At 36.5% G+C, this 6,205-nt stretch overlaps 1 long non-coding RNA gene across 2 annotated transcripts; it reads left to right on the forward strand.

The window, feature by feature from the left end:
* Nucleotides 1-2,736: 2,736 nt before the first annotated feature.
* Nucleotides 2,737-5,311, forward strand: LOC113317359. Of its 2 annotated transcripts, XR_003343467.1 has the most exons (5): nucleotides 2,737-3,015; nucleotides 3,233-3,276; nucleotides 3,365-3,437; nucleotides 3,522-3,582; nucleotides 4,837-5,311. It is a non-coding gene; the product is annotated as an uncharacterized LOC113317359 (long non-coding RNA). The 2 variants fall into 2 exon arrangements; XR_003343466.1 differs by having other exon boundaries at nucleotides 3,522-5,311.
* The last annotated feature ends 894 nt before the right edge of the window (nucleotides 5,312-6,205 follow it).

Genomic DNA, 6,205 nt, shown 5'->3' on the forward strand with positions numbered 1-6,205 from the left:
ACCTGCAATAGAGCCACATTCCCGGCAACTTGGCAGGTTCCTAGCCTCGAAGCCTTTCTCAACTCTTCCATCAAGAATGCTAGGCATGCCGTGCCCCAAGAATAGTCACCGACTTCATGGAGAGGATCCAAAAGTTGTATAAGGTTGGCGTCGATCCGGTTGCCAGAAGTATTGGGGAATATGACACATCCCAATACACAAAGGAGATATGCGGTGGCAGCGTGGTTCACTTGCTCATCAGTTAACGTTCCATTCTTTTCCTTCTCCAAGGTGCCTCGAAACATATTCATCAAAGCTGTAATGTTGATCTGTCTTGTTCTGTAACTTGCATGCCTCCTAAACTCTGATGTTGTTGTCTCTTCATCCCAACCTAAGCACTTGTTAGTTAGAGAATAAAGTTGTGCCCAACTTAACTGCTTTGTGTAGTTAAACTTCACAGCTGTGCCTTGGTCGGGAAGGTTAAGAATCTGCACAACATCATCCGGGGTGATCGTCATCTCCCCAAACGGCATATGGAAAGTATCGGTCTCAGGATACATTCTCTCCACGAACGCCGATATGGCCACACGATCATGTTCCAACAATGAATTCTCGGCGGCATTAGCTAACCCCGAATTGTCAATTGTCTTGAACCTTTCACATTCACCGGATAAAGGCCACGCAAGCATTTTTGTTGGTGCGGCGGTAGGTTTGAGTAGACGGACCGCATCTTGATGATCCTATTAAAGTACATAAAAAAATCTTTAATACAAGTATTACGATATAACACATAGACAATACATTAATAAAAAATAGTAATTTTATTACCTCGGTTTCATATATTTTTCTGGCCCATGAGTCTTTGTATCCAAATAACAATTTTCCTCCATCCGCTGGTAGTCCAAGGATTGTGCCTGCTGGAATACCCTTCTTCTTCAAGTGATGAGGGACAAGATGTGATGCTTTCTTAGCAATATCCTTCCTTACAACATCTTTTCCTTTTTTGGCTTTTTGGGTACCACTTGGTTGTCCTTCTTCTTCTACTCTTGCCACTGGATCAACTGGTTCAACACTTGGTCCTGCACTTTGTTGAGCGGCTTGTTCAACACTTGGTCGCACCCCTTGTTCACTACCTTGTTTTTCAACAGTTGGTTGCACTCCTTGTTGACTGCTTTGTTCTTGTTCGCTTTGTTGAGCACCTGAATTATCTTTGACACTCCTTTCCCTCCTAGCACTAGCTGTCACTTCCTTCCTCCCTTCTCGACTTTGTCTAAACAACAAAGAAAGGAACAATATTTACAAACTATACAATCGGAAGACGAAGTATGGAAATATAACCCGAATGTACACATTCGGACGTAAGAAGACACATATTGTTCCCGAATACAAAACAATCGAAAGCTAACTAAACATATTTGCAACCGAATATACATCAATTGGAGTTCAGAAGCTGTAAATTTTTCATCCTACACAATCGGAAGACAAAGTGCACATCTATAACCCGAATGTACAAATTCGGAAGTAAGAAGACACATATTTTTTCCGAATGAAAAACAATCGGAAGATAACTAAACACGTTTACAACCGAATATTCATCAACTGGAGTTCAGAAACTCTAAAATTTTATCCTACACAATCGGAGGTATAAAACATTATATTGTCTTCCGAATAAATACTGGCCCCAAAATGGGATTTTTCCTATATCATAAATTTTGAGATTTTTTCAATATATACATTCGGTAGTGAGTGTTCTTCCGAATACTTTGTGTCTACTTAAATATATTCGGTAGCCAAAAAATTCATTAAACTACCGATTATTAGCAGTTTGTATCCAGGAAGATATGGCCACCAATATTCGGCAGATAATCATCAAATCTTTCTCCCGAATACTGTCGATGTTCTTGAAAAATGAAGAACACGACTACATTCGGAAGTAAATGAGCATGCATATCGTCCGAATCTGGATAAATAACCGAAAACCCTAGAATTTTTTTTCTCGATTCGACGAATTAAAGCGAAATAAACCCCAAAAATGATAGATTCTTACCTAATTGGGGCCATTTGAAGTTGACGAAGTGTTTGAGTCTCGGAATCGCCACCACCGACTACATTGCCGGGTACTTGTTCTTCGCGTTCTTCTTCATTTGCAGCAAGAATTTCTTTATTTCTTGCTAAAATTCCAATGTTTGGATCGATACCCCGAGCAACATTTTTGGTTATAGGTCTGTGGGTTTCATTTCTCTTATCCATTGTTTTATAATCGAATCGACGATGTTTTGATTTTACGATTCGCGGCGATGTTTCGGTTGAACGAGGAATTTTTTTTTTCTTCCACAATCGGAAGATAATATGAAACTGGAAGAAGAAGAAGAGCTGAAATGAGTAGAATTGTTTTTGATTTGGTTTTTATACAGTTTTACCAGAAGGGCATTTATGTAACTTCAATATCATATAGGGTACCCCTTAACTAGAGTCTTTGGCTGGATATAAATTGATGGCCCCTAAATCCTTTGGGATGGCCCCTAAAAACGCCAGGTTATATAATTCGATTCCAAGAGAAAATATGATTCATGAATTCGTGTGATCTCATCGGAACCTCATGCTTCTCACACGTATACTTACTTGATCCGTATGAGTACTCCAAGACATATATCCACCGCTCAGTAAATTTCGTAATCCGTATGACTACACCTTACACTGACATTGGCCATCGATAACTTTAACCAAGACCCTTTTTTTTCTCTCACTTCACTTTTCCTCTTTTCTTTTTTCCCATCTCTTGGCTCGTATCTCTCTCTCTCTTTCTCCGGCTCTCCTTCCGTCACTGTTATCAAACAAACAAAAAACAGAACCCATCTTCTATCACTGCCTAAGTATCACCACTATCTCTCTTTCAAATGTCGTCTGATTCTTCTCTCAGACAGCAAATTGAAGGTCCGTCATTACCAATCGACCAACTTCAAGCCCAATCGCGAACACAAACTCATCCCTTTGGGATTCCCGACATCTACAGATTTCTTTGATGCTTAATCAATGGTAAGTTTTTTACAAATTAAATTTCGTCTGATCTTAAATTTCTACTCTGTATTGATCTCTAATTAGGGTTTTGATTTCTATATTTTTTTCTCATCCTCTGTCGATTTCTTCCTTAGGGTTTTGATTCTTGGTCTACTCTTCTGCCGATTGCTTTATTAGGGTTTTGATCTCTAATTAGGATGCCGATTTCTAATAAGGTTTTTGATTTCTCCCTCAGGGTTAATTTTTCAGAGTACATGACTTAGTCATTGCAAATCGATGGTTGGTACTCTGCATTTGTTCATCATTTCATCTTCTTAGTTTTCTTGGTTTTATTTTACTGAGTTTGTGTATTTTTTTTTTAATTCAGGCACTAAAAAGGAGAAAGCTCCAGTACCACCTTCAAAGCAAGCTAAATCTGGCGGTGGTAAACAAAGAAGAAGGTATGTTCATGATTGGTTCTTTTTTAATGATGAATTTTAGAATTTTATTTTATAATGCGTTGTTTTGTTCTGTGATTTGTACAGAAGTGGAGCAAAGTATAGCATAAGCAGAAGGTTAACAACATGGTCGTTTGATCAAGATAAGGTTTATTTTGTGAATTTTTTTCTAAGATTACAAATTATATTATCGCACAGGTAGGAGGTTTTCTGCTATTTTTATGCCTAGCTTTCAATTATGCCAACAGTCAATGAAATGTTTGATGAGTTTTTGTTGTAGTTGTCGAGAGCAAAAGAAAATGAATTTCCTTTTGTACCTATGCTAATGTTTTATGATTGGGTCGACCCTTAGTGAAATTTTGATTCTTGATACCTCGTGTCAATCCTGTCGATTTAAGGAAAAATCCCATTCCTTCAAAAACATGCTCTAACTCCATTATGGTGTTTTGTTTCGAACTTTTGTGATAAAATTCTTAATCCAGTTTTACTTGTTTTCCCTCATGGTAAGAAGAAAATTTTCTTTAGAATATGGAAATGCCGTATTAATTTTAGGTACTATAATATAGAGTATTTGCTTGTTATCTTGAATTTCGGCACAGACTTCTACAAAAGGAAGGATTGGATACTTTAGATGGCACCGACTTTTGCCATCTAAAGTAAGTTATGTTTTTTAGATAATGAACCAAATGCATGATTAAATGTACAATCAAGTGACTGAATGTACCGTTAATCTAAATGTTCGGAAATTCTATTCTTAGTCTTATAGCTTCTCACATGGTAACCAGCAATCCAGACTTACACTCATCATTCACATAACTGTTCTGAATCTCTCTTCTACCTAATCATCCCCCAATTTTGTTTAACCAAACCTTTCTGCAACCTTAATCCACTTACACCTCTAGAGAGTAAGTGGTAGCAGCAAGAAGAATAAGTATCCACATGCTCTATGAAGAAACATTCAGAAAGGAGAGTATAAGCAAACCCATCTTTTTATTTTAAGGATAGCATTAGTTGGTTGGAATTTCTCGTGCAATATAAAATGTGAGTTGGATGTTATGCCCTTCTCGTTTCCTTAGACCTGCTTTTATTTGTAGAGTTAATCTAAAGTTCCCCTGATGTGTTGGTCTGGAGAAATTGAGATCCAAACCTTTTATGATACCCTCACTAAAGGAACGTGTGGAGTTGTTTGGATTTCTGATGAAGCCTGCATTAGATGGATAAGTAGACATTATTAGTGTTTATTTGTGTTGTCTGTGTCTAAGCTAATAGGATTCAGAAACTCATCCAATCAATATTTGTTATCTTTTCTTAGTTATTATGTTTTATATCATTAGAATTACCTACCTGTTTGACATTCTGGTGCACTTGCTAATTTTTTACTCTACCGTGTATCTTTATATAGGAAACGATGAATGAGCTATTGCAGCAAGGAGGGAGCTCCACCGCCCACTGAGGATGAATGAGCTATTGCAGCAAGGAGGGAGCTCCACCACCCACTGAGGCAGAAGTATGTGCTCAAGTTTTGAAGAGAAAGCGAAGACGATGATGTGCTACAACCACTGCTGATTCTAACAGTGAAGGACTTCAAGCAATGATACAAGCGCAGGCTGACCAAATATGTGCAAAAAATGAGATTTTTAAAAAGCTGAAAGAAGATAATGAAAAGTTCACACAAAACATGCAGAGAATCTGATGGGTACACTCGGGCTAAGTAACAGTACGGCTGATGGATCAACTTAATCTTGAATGTTGGACCAGTTGTTGCTTGTCACATTAATGTTTTAGATTATTCTTGGTATTATTTTTGTACTTGCAGGTGTTTTTTAGTTTGTATATTAGTTCAACAATTTTTTTAATGGCTAATTATTTTTATTCAACTAATATTATTTATTTATTTTGGAGATGATGATATTTGTTATTGAAATGACCATGTAGAGACAATGCTAATCGGTCATTATACTTTTTTTTTAGAGACAACTTAATTTTTTTATTTGAGTTCGCTGTTAAACTATTATTTTTTGTGAGATGAATTTCACCGCTAAAGCTATTTATGTGATGAAATTGTTTCTTCACCGTATATTTTTAGACGAACAAATCTCGTGGCTGAAACTATTTTATGTGACTAATTTGTTTCTTCACTATATATATATATATTTAGAGGCGAACATATTTCGTGGCTAAAATTATTATATGTGACAAATTTGTTTCCTCACTATAAATGTATTCCGAGGCAACCAAATTTTGTTGCCAAAACTATTTTAAGTGATAAAGTAATTTCCTCACCAAAAATACGTAGAGTGACAAAATTCTTCATCGCAAAATTAGTGAACAATGTCAATTTTATATGCTCACGAAAAGATAGTTTTGGTGGCATCTAGACTTATGTCGTCAATTAAGAAATTTGGTGATAATTTCTTAAGGTCGTCATAGAACACATTCAAAGACTCACTATAGGTGATGAAATTTTTTGTGTCGTTGAATTCTTTTCGTAACGAAAAAATCGATTGTCGTGACACAATTATTTGCCACTAAAAACGACTTTTCTTGTAGTGATAAGATTTCTTTGAAATTGAACAACTCTCTAACTAGTTCATCTTGAAGTCATTTGAACTAGTTATGGTGAAGAAGAACATGGTTGATATGAAATGCTCATCTGGCTAACCATTTGGTTAACTATTGTTGAACCAACAATGTATACGTTTGGGTACGGTTATACAAACCTATAAGCGTACATGTAAAGTGTGTGTAACAAGCTAAGTTTTCGATCTAAC

Source organism: Papaver somniferum, chromosome 10, assembly GCF_003573695.1.
Source record: "Papaver somniferum cultivar HN1 chromosome 10, ASM357369v1, whole genome shotgun sequence".
Taxonomy (NCBI): Eukaryota; Viridiplantae; Streptophyta; class Magnoliopsida; order Ranunculales; family Papaveraceae; genus Papaver; species Papaver somniferum.